Source organism: Manis pentadactyla, chromosome 1 (genome assembly GCF_030020395.1).
Source record: "Manis pentadactyla isolate mManPen7 chromosome 1, mManPen7.hap1, whole genome shotgun sequence".
Classification (NCBI taxonomy): Eukaryota; Metazoa; Chordata; class Mammalia; order Pholidota; family Manidae; genus Manis; species Manis pentadactyla.
The window spans coordinates 197,864,553-197,880,713 of NC_080019.1; positions in this window are offsets into that span (position 1 = coordinate 197,864,553).

Here is a 16,161-nt window from a genome sequence, read left to right on the forward strand (position 1 = left end):
TCATATTTTTATTTCTGTGTACACAGCACATAACAATACAAAAGATAAAGCATATATTTAAATGATTGTGTATTGAGTGGATATATGGAAGGGAAGAATTAAATAAAAGGTGGATGAATGAATGGATGTGTGGTATAGTAAAGAAATGTACGTGGACTTTTAAAGTGAATTCTACTCCATTCCTCCTTTTGGAAATTGTTTTAGACATATATTAGAGCCTCTCAGTCTATTCTTTATGTTTATCTGCAGTTCATGTCATCCGTAATTTTATCTGAGTTACATTGTTAATAGTTTTCTTCAGCTCTATCTTACAGTTCATTAATTCACTTTTCAGCAATATAATAAACTGAGTTTTTATTTAAATTGCATTTCAAATTTCTAGATAATCTGTATGTCTCTTTGGTACTATCCATATCTTGTTCTTTTATTGTGTCACCCTCTATTGTATGTCCATTTCACAACATTCCACTCCATTCCACAACATTCCACCAAGTTCTATTGTGTTCCATTCCATCAAAGTAGGCTCCATTCCATTGTAAACCACTCAGGTACCCTCTGTTGCGTTATATTACACCCCATTCCACTTCATTCTACAACATTCCACTCCATTCCACCATGTTCTATTATGTTCCATTCCGTCAAAGAAGGCTCCGTTACCTTCCAACAACTCATGTACCAACTATTGCATCACATTACACCCCATTACACTCCATTCCACAACATTCCACTCCATTCCACCATGTTCTATTGGGTTCTATATCATATAGGAGGCTCCATTCCCTTCCAAACCACTCAGGTACCCTCTACTGTGTTGCATTACTCTCCATTCCACAACATTCCACCACATTCTATTGCGTTCCATAACATCAAAGTGGGATCCATCCATTGCAAACCACTCAGGTACCCTCTATTGCATCATATCATACCCAAATCCACTCCACAACATTCTATTCCATTCCACCACATTCCATTGCATTCCATTCCATCAGAAAACACTGCACTAGCTTACAAACCACTCACATACAAATGATTGCATCACATTACACTCCATTCCACTCATTCCACAACATTCCAGTCCATTCCACCACGTTCTTTTATGTTCCATTCTGTCAGTGAAGGCTCCATTCTCTTCCAAACAACTCTGGGAGCTTCTTTGCATCACATTGTACCCCATTCCACTCCATTCCACAACATTCCACTCCATTCCACCCCATTCTATGGCATTCCATTCTGTCACAGAAAGCTCCATTCCCTTGCAAACCACTATGGTACCCTCTATTGCTTCACACTACACCCCATTCCACTCCATTCCACCACGTCCTATTGAGTTCCATTCCATCAAAGGAGGCTGCATTACCTACCAAAACAGTCAGGTACCCTCCATTACATCACATTCCACTCCAGTCCACAACATTCCACCACTTTCTATTGCATTCCAATCTGATAAAAAAGGCTGCATTCCCTTCCAAACCACTCAGGTACCCCCTATTGCATCACACTACACTCCCTTCCACTCCATTCCACAACATTCCACTCCATTCCGCCATGTTCTATTGCATTCCATTCTGTTAAAGGAGGCTGCATTCCCTACCAAAACACTCAGGTACACTCTATTGCATTACATTACACTCCAATCCACTCCAGTCCACAACATTCCACCATGTTCTATTGAGTTCCATTCCAATAAAAAAGGCTGCATTCCCTTCCATACCACTAAGACATCCTCTATTGAGTCACATTACACACTATTCCACTCCATTCCACCACGTTCTATTGCATTCCATTCCATCAAAGAAGGCTCCATTCCCTTCCAAAACACTCAGGAACCCTCTATTGCATCACATTACACCCCATTCCACTCCATTCTTCAACATTCCACTCCATTCCACCAGGTTCTATTGCATTCCATTCTATCCAAGAAGGCACCATTCCCTTCCAAACCCTCTTTTCCATCATATTACAGCCCATTCCACAACATTCCACTATGTTCTATTGCATTCTATTCTGACAAAGAAGGCTCCATTCCTTTCCATACCACTCAGGTACCCTCTTTTGCATCACATTACACCCTCTGCCCCTCCATTCCACCACCTTCTATTGCATTCCATTCCATCAAAGAGGCACCATTTCCTTCCAAACCACTCCGTTACCCTCAGGTATCCACAATACACAAAGCAATCTACAGATTCAATACAATCTGTCAAAGTACTCATAGCATAAGAAGATATTTCAATATTATGAGCTACGTTGCCTATGCTATATTTCCATCCCTGTGACTAAATTATTTTATAATTTGAAGACTGTACCAACTTATCCCATTCACTGATAAAAAGAATATAAAAAGAATAAAGGCTAGAATTCTGAAAAAAATTACCAATCACATTTTACACAGAACTAGGAAAAATAATCCCCAATTGTCTGTGGAACCACAGAAGTCCCCAAACAGCCAAAGCAATATCGAGAAACAACAAAACTGGAAGTATTAAGCTCCCCAATTTCTGATTATACTACAAAGCTATGGTAATCAAAACACTATGGTATTAGCACAAAAACAGTTCCTTTTATCAGTGGAACAAAATAAAGAGCCCAGAATTAAACCCACACTTATATGGTCAGTTAAACTAAGACAGAGGAGGTAAGAATATATAATGGGAAAAAGTCTCTTCAGTAAATGGTGTAGGTTACACTGGACAGCTACATCAAAAGGAGGACCAGTTTCCTAAATGTGTACAGAAATAAACTCAAAATGAATTAAATACATAATGTAAGACCTGAAACCATTAAATTCCTAGAAGAACATATGGGCAGCAAGCTCTCTGACTCTGCTCTTAACAATATTTTTTTGATCTCCTGCCTCAGTTGAGGACGACAAAAGCTAAAATAAACAAGTGGGCCTACATCAAACTAAACACTCTGTACGGTAAAGGACCATTAACCACAGAGAAGAATAACATACTGAATAGTGGAAGATGTATACATACAACACACTCAATTTGGGTTAACATCCAAAACATATAAAGTACTTATACAACTCACTATCAAAAAGACAATCCCATTAAAAAATGGGCAGAGGACCTACACAGACATTTTCCCAAGGAAGACATGTAGATGGCCAACTGACACAGGAAAAGAGTCCCAGCATCACTAACCATTAGGGAGATGCAAATCAAAACCACAATGAGATCTCAATTCAAATCCGTTAGAATGGCAAGTTCGAACTGAAGATGAAAATAACTTGGTGATGATGTGGAGGAAAGGGAACCATTTTACACTACTGGTGGGAATGGAAATTGGTGTATCCAATATGAAAAACAGTATGGAGGCTCCTCAAACAAAAAAAAATTAAACTCCATTTAATCCAGCAATTCTGCTTTATGTATTTACCCCAAGAAAATGAAAATACTAATTTGAAAATGTATATGCATATCTATGTTCACTGCAGCATTATTTTAAAAAGCCAAGATATGGAAGCAGCCTAAATGTCCATAGATACATGAATGGATAAACATGTGAAACACACACAAACACACCACACACACACATAGTGCACACACAGTGGCATATTACTCAGCCTTAAGAAAGAAAAAAATCCTGCCTTTTGGGACATCAAAAATATAAGCCTCCTTCAGAGCACTTGCCCTTGATATGAGGTCATGTGAATGGTATTTGCCCTCTGTGGCCTTCTTTCCCCATAAAACACAAGAGAAACATCATGTTAAATGCAATTGGAAAAAAATTCTACAATATTAATGGAAAAGAATCTCATAAATGGAAAATATCATCCAAAACAAAGAATGTCTCAGAAACACTAACAACAAAGAGTGTCCTAAGGAGATGAGATCACTGAATGCAAATGATGTATCCTGAACTGGATATTTGAGGAGAAAGGGTCCAACTATGGAAATCTGAGGAAAAGAATGGATGGTGGATGATTACAGTGCAGCATCACTGTTTCAATAATTGTAACAATGAACTGAAATGATGGTAGTAAGAGGGGAAGTGATCTGAGCAAATTGTGGAACCCGTCATTATCTTTGCAAATTTTCTATAAATCTGAAACTACCTCAAAATAAAAATGTATTAAAAACACTTTTCATAATTTAACATATATTATCTTTAAACTATCTACTAGAAATTACTATTAATCTTGATTGTCAACTACTACTGTTTTATTTTTTTAAATATATTATTTATGTCACAGAGAAATAATTAACTTAGGAAGATACATAATTTCCAAACTATGTTACAATTTTCATGTTCAATGGAGAATGCATGTGCATATTTACTTATTATGTATAATTTTATTTGGCAGGGTCTTTTTAAGTCATTGTTTCACTGGTATGGCTGTGTCCTGGGTCCCTCTGAAAAAATGTACCTATACACATAAACATCTGTGAATCAAGAGCATACATATTTTGCATTCAAATACTCATATGTTGACAATTTTATGGGATAGAAAATCAGACTAGAAAATGCACCATCCTGACATCAGAAGCATCTGGTGCACACAGATGGCGCCGCTGTAGACATTTGTCATGATGGGATGACACTGTGAACCAAGGGAAGAGTGTTAAGGAGGTTCTCCAAGGAAACATCCCGACTTTATGTGAAGATGCCTGCTCGTAGAAGGCCTCTCCCCGTGCTGACAACTACAGTGAGAAGGTCATTTTGAATGTGTTCAAGGAACGCTAAACTTTTAACAGGAGATAGGATTATACTTTCATTTACAAAAACCAGAAGTACACAAAAAACCTCCCAACAAAACATCAATCCTTAGCGGAAAGAGGATCATAATAAAAAAATAAGGGGATTACAGATATATTAATGCCATGTCTTGAATGGAGACATAAAATTCAACTAAATGCCATCAGACTTTGCATTTTTAATAGGAGAAAACGTGCAATGAAAGTCTCTCATTGACAAAAAGCAGTCATGGTTGTGGTTGTTTATTCTGAATGTTTAAGTTTTCAGATATTCCATCTTTAGTGGTTTTCAGCAGCATGCAATGATTGGTATTTTAAGAATCACCATTAGCTTTTGAGCGGCAAGCGGCAGCGGCAGGCGCAGGGGCCAAGCGGCAGGCGGCGGCAGCAGAGGAGCACCTCGGCGGCTGGCGATACGGGGCGCAGTCAGGCGTCGGCGGCGGGGGTGCAGGCTGCGGAGCTTCCGAGGCAGTGGCGGGCGGCGGCCGCGGAGGGCACTGTCGGTGGGTGCGGGCGGGCAGCGGGTGTCCTCGGCGGGCGGCTGCCAGGCGGCACCCTTGGTAGTCGGTTGGCTGCAGGTAGCTGAGCCTTGGCGGAGGGAGGCAAGGCCAGAGACAGCGAGCGTCGGTGGAATTTAGCGATGGCAGGCGGTGGCGGGGGACATAACGGTAAAGGACTCCGTCCGGGCGTGCGACGCCGGGGACTGGTGTCGGCGGCCAGCGGCAGCGGCCGTGGGGCTCGGTGTCGGTGAGCGGCGGTGGCAGGTGGCGTCCAGAGGACGAGGTGAGCGCCGGCGGCCCTGAGGGCAGCGGGCTCTGGGGAGGCGACGAGCGCAGCCGCGGGCGTCCGAGCAGTCGGAGGAAAGCAGAAGCGCAAGGGCGGTGGGAACTGCAGGAGGAGGAGCCGTCGGGGAACGCGCCCCTTCGCGGGCGGGGCGCCTAAGCAGGGGAGGGGTCGCGCTGCTCTGAAGGCCCCTCCCCTCAGCCGCCCTCCTCCAGCCCGGGAGCATCCGAGAAATGGGGAGGTACAGATCCTGGGCTCAGCTTGTGCAGGTTCGGTGAGTGAGCATTCAGGAGAGTAAGGACGGAAGGGACATTCCCCAAGACACAGAGGTGGGGTGGGGCCACTAGTAAATTTACGGAAATGGGCTGTGGCCTGGAGGTAGGAAGTCTGGGTTCCAGTGCCACCCAACTGTGCAGGTGTGTTGGCGCCTTTAACTTCTAATTCTGTTTATGCCCTTACGAAAACAGATCTTCCAGATGGGCTGCAGCTGATAGTTGCTGAGCCCCCAGCATGTAGGCACACTGTTCTAGCAGACTGACAATTCTTCCTTGGTTGGAGCTTAGATTTTATTATTTGTGTGGGAGGGAGGTGGGGGCAGAAAATAAATAAATGAGCCAGAGGAATATCAGACAGTGCTATGCAGATAGCAAAGCAGGCTGGTGGGTGGCCGAGGCCTGGGTCTCTGCAAGGTGGTTGAAGGTGTTGGCCTTCACACGCAGGGTGGGCTAAGTGGAAGGCCCTTGGTGAGGGTGTGAGGTTTTGGAAACAGGTGTCACATCCAGCTCTTGTGCATCTGTGCACACATCCAGGAAACTACCTGTAAGGCAAGCTCTGAGTAGTTTTGGGTATGTCAGATTCTATGTCTTTGTAATGGGAGGAAGCTGTTCTAATTCCTGGATGAGACTGGACCCGGGTCAGGTGCACAGAGAGGGGGGCAGGCTGAGCCAGGTTTTGCCTGCACAGTAGACTTTGAACAAATGTCTCAGGTGACTCATTGTCTGCCTTTAGGAAGACCTTGAAGCCCATTTCCAGACACTGGATGCCAGGAAGATGCTGATCGTGGGAACACCGTGCTCCCCACCCTCCCCAAGGTAAGTGAGCAAGGACTCTGCTTATAGCTTCTCAGAGTTTTCTTTTGTAAATTGGACAGCTGCTTTAAACTGGCACCAGATTTTCATAAATAACTGGACACTTGGGACATTTTCATCATTAAAATTCATTCCGGCTCCAGACCAGCAGAACATTTTTTCACTTCTGAATAACAGGAGTGAGGCTGTTCAGCTTTATTGTCATGCAGAAACATGGAAATGAGGGCTTCCCGCCCAGCTGCCCATCAGAGAATTTATGCCAGGTTTGAAAGCTCTCCAACTAGTAACAATTTGTGGACCAAAGTGTTGTCGCAGTGAGCTTTTCTTTGGTTTGTTTATTTATTTGTTTGTTTATTTGTTTAAATTTTTATTATGGTATGATTGATATACACTCTTATGAAGGTTTCACATGAATAAACAATGTGGTTACTACATTTACCCATATCGTCAAGTCCCCACACATACCCCAGTGCAGTCACTGTCCATCAGTGCAGCAAGTTGCCAGAGATCCACTGTGTCCCTTCTCTGTGATACACTGCTCTCCCCGTGATCCCTCACACCATGTGTACTAAACATAATACCCCTCAGTCCCCTTCTCCCTCCCTCACCACCCGCCCTCTCACACCCCTCCCCTTTGGTAAACACTAGTTCATTCTTGGAGTCTCTGAGTCTGCTGCCATTTTGTTCCTTCAGTTTTGCCTCATTGTTATACTCACAAATGAGGGAAATCATTTGGCACTTGTCTTCCTCTGCCTGGCTTATTTCACTGAGCATAATGTCCTCTAGCTCCATCCATGTTGTTGCAAATGGTAGGATTTCTTTCTTATGGCTGAATAGTATTCCATTGTGCATATGTACCACCTCTTTTTTATCCATTCATCTACAGATGGACACTGGTTGCTTCCATATCTTGGCTATTGTAAAACGTGCTGCGATGAACATAGGGGTGCATATGTCTTTTTGAATTTGAGAAATTGTATTCTTTGGGTAAATTCCAAGGACTGGGATTCCCAGGTCAAATGGTATTTCTATTTTTAGTTTTTTGAGGAACCTCCATATTACTTTCCACAATGGCTGAACTAGCTTACATTCCTACCAGCAGTGTAGGAGGGTTCCCCTTTCTCCACATCCTTGCTAGCATTTGTTGTTCTTAGTCTTTTTGATGCTGGCCATCCTTAATGGTGTGAGGTGATATCTCATTGTGGTTTTAATTTGCATTTCCCTGATGATTAGTGATGTGGAGCATCTTTTCATGTGCCTGTAGGCCATCTGAATTTCTTCTTTGGAGAAGTGTCTCTTCATATCCTTTGCCCATTTGTTAATCGGGTTATTTGCTTTTTGGGTGTTGAGGTGTGTAAGTTCTTTATATATTTTGGATGTTAACCCCTTGTCGGATATGTCATTTACAAATATATTCTCCCATACTGTAGGATACCTTTTGTTTTGTTGATGGTATCCTTTGCCGTACAAAAACTTTTTAGTTTGATGTAGTCCCATGAGTTCATTTTTGCTTTTGTTTCCCTTTCTCGAGGAGATGGGTTCAGGAAGAAGTTGCTCATGCTTATATTCAGGAGATGTTTGCCTATGTTTTTTTCTAAGAGTTTTATGATTTCATGACTTACATTCAAGTCTTTAATCCATTTCAAGTTTACTTTTGTGTATGGGGTTAAACAATAATCCAGTTTCATTCTCTTCCATGTAGCTGTCCAGTTTTGCCAACACCAGCTGTTGAAGAGGCTGTCATTTCCCCATTGTATGTCCATGGCTCCTTTATCATATATCAATTGACCATATATGGTTGGGTTTATATCAGGGCTCTCTAGTCTGTTCCATTGGTCTATGGGTCTGTTCTTGTGCCAGTACCAAATTGTCTTGATTACTGTGGCTTTGTAGTAGAGCTTGAGGTTGGGGAGCGTAATTCCCCCAGCTTTATTCTTCCTTCTCAGGATTGCTTTGTCTATTCGAGGTCTTTTGTGGTTCCATATGAATTTTAGGATGATTTTCTCTAGTTCATTGAAGAATGCTGTTGGTATTGTGATAGGAATTGCATTGAATCTATAGATTTCTTTAGGCAGGATGGCCATTTTGATGATATTAATTCTTCCTATCCATGAGCACGGGATGTGTTTCCATTTATTGGTATCTTCTTTAATTTCTCTTATGAGTGAGTGTCTTGTAGTTTTCAGAGTATAGGTCTTTCACTTCCTTGGTTAGGTTTATTCCTAGGTATTATATATTTTTGGATACAACTGTGAATGGAATTATTTTCCTGATTTCTCTCTCTGCTAGTTCATTGTTAGTGTATAGGAATGCAATATAGCCATTTGTGTGTATTAATTTTGTATCCTGCAACTTTGCTGAATTCAGATATTAGATCTAGTAGTTTGGGAGTGGATTCTTTAGGGTTTTTTATGTACAATATCATGTCATCTGCAAACAGGGATAGTTTAACTTCTTCCTTGCCAGTCTGGATGCCTTTTATTTCTTTGTGTTGTCCGATTGCTGTGGCTAGGACCTCCAGTACTATGTTGAATAGAAGTGGGGAGAATGGGCATCCTTGTCTTGTTCCCAATCTTAAAGGAAAAGCTTTCAGCTTCTCGCTGTTAAGTATAATGTTGGCTGTGGGTTTGTCATATATGGCCTTTATTATGTTGAGGTCCTTGCCCTCTATACCCATTTTGTTGAGAGTTTTTATCATGAATGGATGTTGAATTTTGCCAAATGCTTTTTCAGCATCTGCGGAGATGATTATGTGGTTTTTGTCCTTCTTTTTGTTGATGTTATGGATGATGTTGATGGATTTTCGAATGTTGTACCATCCTTGCATCCCTGGCATAAATCCAACTTGATCATGATGGATGATCTTTTTGATGTATTTTTGAATTTGGTTTTCTAATATTTTGTTGAGTATTTTTGCATCTATGTTCATCAGGGATATTGGTCTGTAATTCTCTTTTTTCGTGGTGTCTGCTTGGTTTTGGTATTAGAGTGATGCTGGCCTCATAGAATGAGTTTGGGAGTATTCCCTCCTCTTCTATTTTTTGGAAAACTTTAAGGAGAATGGGTATTAGGTCTTCACTAAATGTTTGATAAAATTCAGCAGTGAAGCCATCTGGTCCAGGGGTTTTGTTCTTAGGTAGGTTTTTGATTACCAGTTCAATTTCATTGCTGTAAATTGGTCTGTTCAGATTTTCTGTTTCTTTCTGGGTCAGCCTTGGAAGGTTGTATTTTTCTAGAAAGTTGTCCATTTCTTCTAGGTTATCCAGTTTGTTAGCATGTAATTTTTCATAGTACTAATGATTATTTATATTTCTGTGGTGTCCATAGTGATTTTTCCTTTCTCATTTCTGATTCTGTTTATGTGTGTAGACTCTCTTTTTTTCTTGATAAGTCTGGCTAGGGGTTTATCTATTTTGTTTATTTTCTCCAAGAACCAGCTCTTGCTTTCATTGATTCTTTCTATTGTTTTAGTCTTGTCAATTTTATTTATTTCTGCTCTAATCTTTATTATGTCCCACCTTCTACTGACTTTGGGCCTCATTTGTTGTTCTTTTTCTAGTTTTATTAATTGTGAGTTTAGACTGCTTATATGGGATTGTTCTTCTTTCCTGAGGTAGGACTGTATTGCAATATACTTTCCTCTCAGCACAGCCTTGGCTGCGTTCCACAGATTTTGTGGTGTTGAATTATTGTTGTCATTTGTCTCCATATATTGCTTGATCTCTGTTTTTATTTGGTCATTGATCCATTGGTTATTTAGGAGCATATTGTGAAGCCTCCATGTGTTTGTGGGATTTTTCATTTTCTTTGCATAATTTATTTCTAGTTTCATACCTTTGTGATATGAGAAACTGGTTGGTACAATTTCAATCTTTTTGAATTTACTGAGGCTCTTTTTGTGGCCTAGTATATGATCTATTCTTGAAAATGTTCCATGTGCACTTGAGAAGAATGTGTATTCTGTTGCTTTTGGGTGTAGAGATCTGTAGGTGTCTGTTAGGTCCATCTGTTCTAATGTGTTGTTCAGTGCCTCTGTCTCCTTACTTATCTTCTGTCTGGTTGATCTGTCCTTCAGAGTGAGTAGAGTGTTGAAGTCTCCTAGAATGAATGCATTGCATTCTATTTCCCCTTTTAATTCTGTTAGTATTTGTTTCACATATGTAGGTGCTCCTTTGTTGGGAGCATAGATATTTATAATGGTTATATCTTATTGTTGGATTGACCCCTTTATCATTATGTAGTGTCCTTCTTTGTCTCTTGTTACTTTATATGTTTTGAAGTCTGTTTTGTCTGATATTAGTACTGCAACTCCTGCTTTTTCCTCTCTGTTAGTTGCATGAAATATCTTTTTCCATCCCTTCACTTTTAGTCTGGGCATGTATTTGGATTTAAAGTGAGTCTCTTTCAGGCAGCATATAGATGGGTCTTGTTTTTTTATCCATTCTGTGACTCTATGTCTTTTGATTGGTGCATTCAGTTCATTTATATTTAGGGTGATTATCGATAGGTATGTACTGATTGCCATTGTAGGCTTTAAATTCGTGGTTCATTTCCTTTCAAGGTTAATTTCCTTTCTATCTAGAGTCTAACTTAACTCACTTAAGATGCTGTTACAAACACAATCTAAAGGTTTTCTTTTTCTCCTCCTTTTTCTTCCTCCTCCATTCTTTATATATTAGGTACCATATTCTGTACTCTTTGTCTATCTCTTGATTGACTTTGGGAATAGTTGATTTAATTTTGCATTTGCTTAGTAATTAGCTGTTCTACTTTCTTTACTGTGGTTTTATTTCCTCTGGTGACAGCTATTCAACCTTAGGAACACTTCCATCTATAGCAGTCCCTCCAAAATACACTGTACAGATGGTTTGTGGGAGGTAAATTCTCTCAGCTTTTGCTTATCTGGAAATTGTTTAGTCCCTTCTTCAAATTTAAATGATAATCTTGCTGGATAAAGTAATCTTGGATCCAGGCCCTTCTGCTTCATGGCATTAAATACATCATGCCACTCCCTTCTGGTCTGTAAGGTTTCTGCTGAGAAGTCTGATGTTAGCCTGATGGGCTTTCCTTTGTATGTGATCTTATTTCTCTCTCTGGCTGCTTTTAACAGTCTGTCCTTATCCTTGATCTTTCCCATTTTAATTACTATGTGTCTTGGTGTTGTCCTCCTTGGGTCCCTTGTGTTGGGAGATCTGTGGATCTCCATGGCCTGAGAGACTATCTCCTTCCCCAGATTGGGGAAGTTTTCAGCAACTACCTCCTCAAAGACACTTTCTATCCTTTTCTCTCTCTTCTTCTTCTTCTGGTATCCCTATAATGCGAATATTGTTCCGCTTGGATTGGTCACACAGTCTCTCAATATTCTTTCATTCTTAGAGATTCTTTTTTCTCTCTGTGCCTCAGCTTCTTTGTATTCCTCTTCTCTAGTTTCTATTTCATTTATTGTCTCCTCCTTTTTGTTCTACTGATGGTGTCCTTTAGGACATGTTAGTTTTTTAAGACTCCATATTTAGGAGTGATGGCTGTTGGAAAGTGCCTTTTGGAGATTCAAATGTAAACAGGCTTTTTTTGGTGACTGTATTTTTCTAAAGAGCTATGTGGAGTATTTTTATAGAAAACTTTTCCCTTTTTGGTTTTAAATGCAGTGGTACTTTTCTGCTGCCACAAAATGTGGAGAACAAAACACCTGAAGATTTTTATAAAATCTCACATGCCTCAACACCCGAAAAGGAAATAACCCTATAAAAAAAAAGGTTTTTATAAAAAACACCCTATGAGCTGCACTGAGCTGGACAAGGAGCCAATAGGAGGTGCTCAACCACATGCATCTTGGTTGAGGGGAGTTGTTTAAAGTGTGCTGACAGTATTTCTATGTCACAGGCCATTAGGATTCATGGACTCTGGACTGACATTGGTAGTGAGTGTTCAGGATTTCCTGAGTAACTTCTTTATAGTAGAATGGGAAGCAGCCATGCTAGCTCAGTGCAGATTGAAAACCCGTTCCCCAGATTGTGCTTTTGGTATTCTGTCAGAAAATGTCTTCAAAGGGGAGTTTGCCTCTTGCCCAGCAGGCAGGATGTTTTCCTTCCCTGTGAGCTGCACTGAACTGCAGTGTGTGGCATGGCACCCGCCCCTGCACAGGCAGTGGACGTGTTGGGCCCTGTGCTGCCCCCTGAAGAGCAGAGCTGGCTCCGAGGAGAGCACTGCCCCACTGGGCAGAGGGCCAGTGAGGTCTGTGCCCACCGACTTTGCGGGCCCGTGGTTGGTGGGGTCAGTGCATGTCCAGACCCTCCTTCTGAGCCTTGTACAGTTGGTATTTTTATCTTGAACTTGGATAAGAAACTGCTTGCTAAATTTGTAGGAGGGAGAGCAAGTTTAACAAAGTCAGCATTCAACATTATCTGTGGACCAAATCAAAGTGAAGTGGGTTAAGTTTTCCTTGGAGGTTGCATATAAATATAGGATTAAGAGAGATGGCTAAAAGGCTCCCTTGCCAGGAGAAAAGAGATTCAGTAATTTTTAATCCTGGTACGCATCAACATCTGATGAGGCTCCCCAATGGTCAGTGCTAAACAGTTGGGAGTAACGATGTAGCATGTGATAATGGATGCCGATTCTTTTTGGTGGGCTTACCATGGACGAATACAGCGGTCACTTTGAATGACACACGGAAACGGTTGTTAACGAACTTGTAACCAAGTCCGAGCTTATACCACTCACTGCTTGGCAAGCCAGTAAGTTGAGAAACAAGTGTTGGGGCAAGGAAAGCGACTTTATTTGGAAAGCTGGCAGACTGACAAGATGGTGCAGTGATATCCTAAAGAACCATCTTAACTCAGGGTTGATTTCAAACTGCCTTTATGCTGGGAAAGGGGAGCAGAAGGGGGCTGAGGCTAGGAGGTGACAGACAACTGCAGACATCTGGGAGCCACTGAGGGTCCAAGGAAAGTTGCGAAATATGTTGCCATGTTTAGTTGACTTGTCGACATAAGTCTGATCACAATGTTCCTATAAATCTTTGGCAGGACAATGCTATTTCCACACACACTTCCTTATCTTTTTTCGGGGGTGTGAGTTTGGCTAACAGGCTGTTTTCATTCATCTTAAGACCTATGAGCAAAATTCCTTTTGAGAATTAACAAGCCTATGTGCAGGGCTGAACAGAAGCCCCTTATTTCTGGCCCAAAGGGCACAACAGCATAGGAGACGAATCCAGTGTGGAGGCAGAGATGCAAAGCTTTTTTATCTGTTACAAAATGAGGGGATTAGTTAATGAAATTAGAAAAAGAAGAACAAATGAGGCCCAAAGTCAGTAGCAGGAGGGACATAATAAAGATTAGAGCAGAAATAAATAAAATTGAGAAAAATAAAACAATAGAAAAATCAATGAAAGCAGGAACTGGTACTTTGAGGAAATAAACAGAATAGAAAAACCCCTAGCCAAACTTATCAAGAAAAAGGGTCTACACACATAAACAGAATCAGAAATGAGTAAGGAAATATCACTACAGACAACACAGAAATACAAACAAATATGAGAGAATACTATGAAAAATTATATGCTACCAAACTGGATAACCTAGAAGAAATGGACAACTTTCTAGAAAAATACAACCTTCCAAGGCTGACCCCAAAAGAAACAGAAAATTTGAACAGACCAATTACCAGCAAGGAAACGGAACTGGTAATAAAAAAACTACCTAAGAACAAAACCCCTGTACCAGAGGATTTTACTGCTGAATTTTAACAAACATTTAGTGAAGACCTAATACGCATCCTCCTTAAAGTATTCCAAAAAGTAGAAGAGGAGGGAATATTCCCAAACTTATTCTACAAGGCCAGCATCACTCTAGTACCAAAACCAGGCAAAGACACTACAAAAAAAAAATTACAGACCAATATCCCTGATGAACATAGATGCAAAAATACTCAACAAAATATTAGCAACCAAATTCAAAAACATGTCAAAAAGATCATCCATCATGATTAAGTAGGATTTATTCCAGGGATGCAAGGATGGTACAACATTTGAAAATCCATCAACATCATCCACCACATCAACAAAAAGAAGGACAAAAACCACATGATCATCTCCATAGATGTTGAAAAAGCATTCAACAAAATTCAACATCCATTCATGATAAAAACTCTCAACTAAATGGGTATAGAGGGCAAGTACCTCAAGATAATAAAGGCCATATATGACAAATCCATAGCCAACATTATACTTAACAGCAAGAAGCTGAAAGCATTTCCTTTAAGATAGGAAACAAGACAAGGATGCCCACTCTCCCCACTTTTATTCAACATAGTTCTGGAGGTCCTGACCACAGCAATCAGACAACACAAAGAAATAAAAGGCATCTAGACTGGCAAGGAAGAAGTTAAACTGTCCTTGTTTGGAGATGACATGATATTGTACATAAAAACCTAAAGAATTCACTCCAAAACTACTAGATCTAATATCTGAATTCAGCAAAGTTGCAGGATACAAAATTAATACACAGAAATCTGTGGCATTCCTATACACTAACAATGAACTAGCAGAGAGAGAAATCAGGAAGACAATTCCATTCACAATTGCATCCAAAAGAATAAAATACCTAGGAATAAACCTAATCAAGGAAGTGAAAGACCTATACTCTGAAAACTACAAGACACTCATGAGAGAAATTACAGAAGATACCAATAAATGGAAACACATCCCGTGCTCATGGATAGGAAGAATTAATATTGTCAAAATGGCCATCCTGCCTAAAGCAATCTATAGATTCAATGCAATTCCTATCAAAATACCAACAGCATTCTTCAACGAACTAGAGAAAATCATCCTAAAATTCATATGGAACCACAAAAGACCTCGAATAGCCAAAGTAATCCTGAGAAGGAAGAATAAAGCAGGGGGATTACTCTCCCCAACTTCAAGCTCTACTACAAAGCCACAGTAATCAAGACAAGTTGGTACTGGCACAAGAACAGACACATATACCAGTGGAACAGACTATAGAGCCCAGATATAAACCCAAGCATATATGGTCAATTAATATATGATAAAGGAGCCATGGACATACAATGGGGAAATGACAGCCTCTTCAACAGCTAGTGTTGGCAAAACTGGACAAGTACATGCAAGAGAATGAAACTGGATCACTGTCTAACCCCATACACAAAAGTAAACTCACAATGGATCAAAGACCTGAATGTAAGTCATGAAACCATAAAACTCTTAGAAGGAAACATAGGCAAAAATCTCTTGTATACAAACATGAGCAACTTTTTCCTGAATGAATTTCCTCAGTCAAGGGAAAGAAAACAAAAAGTGAACTGGGACTACATCATGCTAAAAAGGTTCTGTACAGCAAAGGAGACCATCAGCAGAACAAAAAGGCATCCTACAGTATGGGGGAATATATTCATAAATGACATATCCGAAAAGGGGATAACATCTGAAATATATAAAGAACTCACATGCCTCAACACCCAAAAAGCAAATAACCCTATTAAAAAATGGGCAGAGGATATGAAAAGACAATTCTCCAAAGAAGAAATTCAGATGGCCAACAGGCACATGAAAAGATGCTCCACAT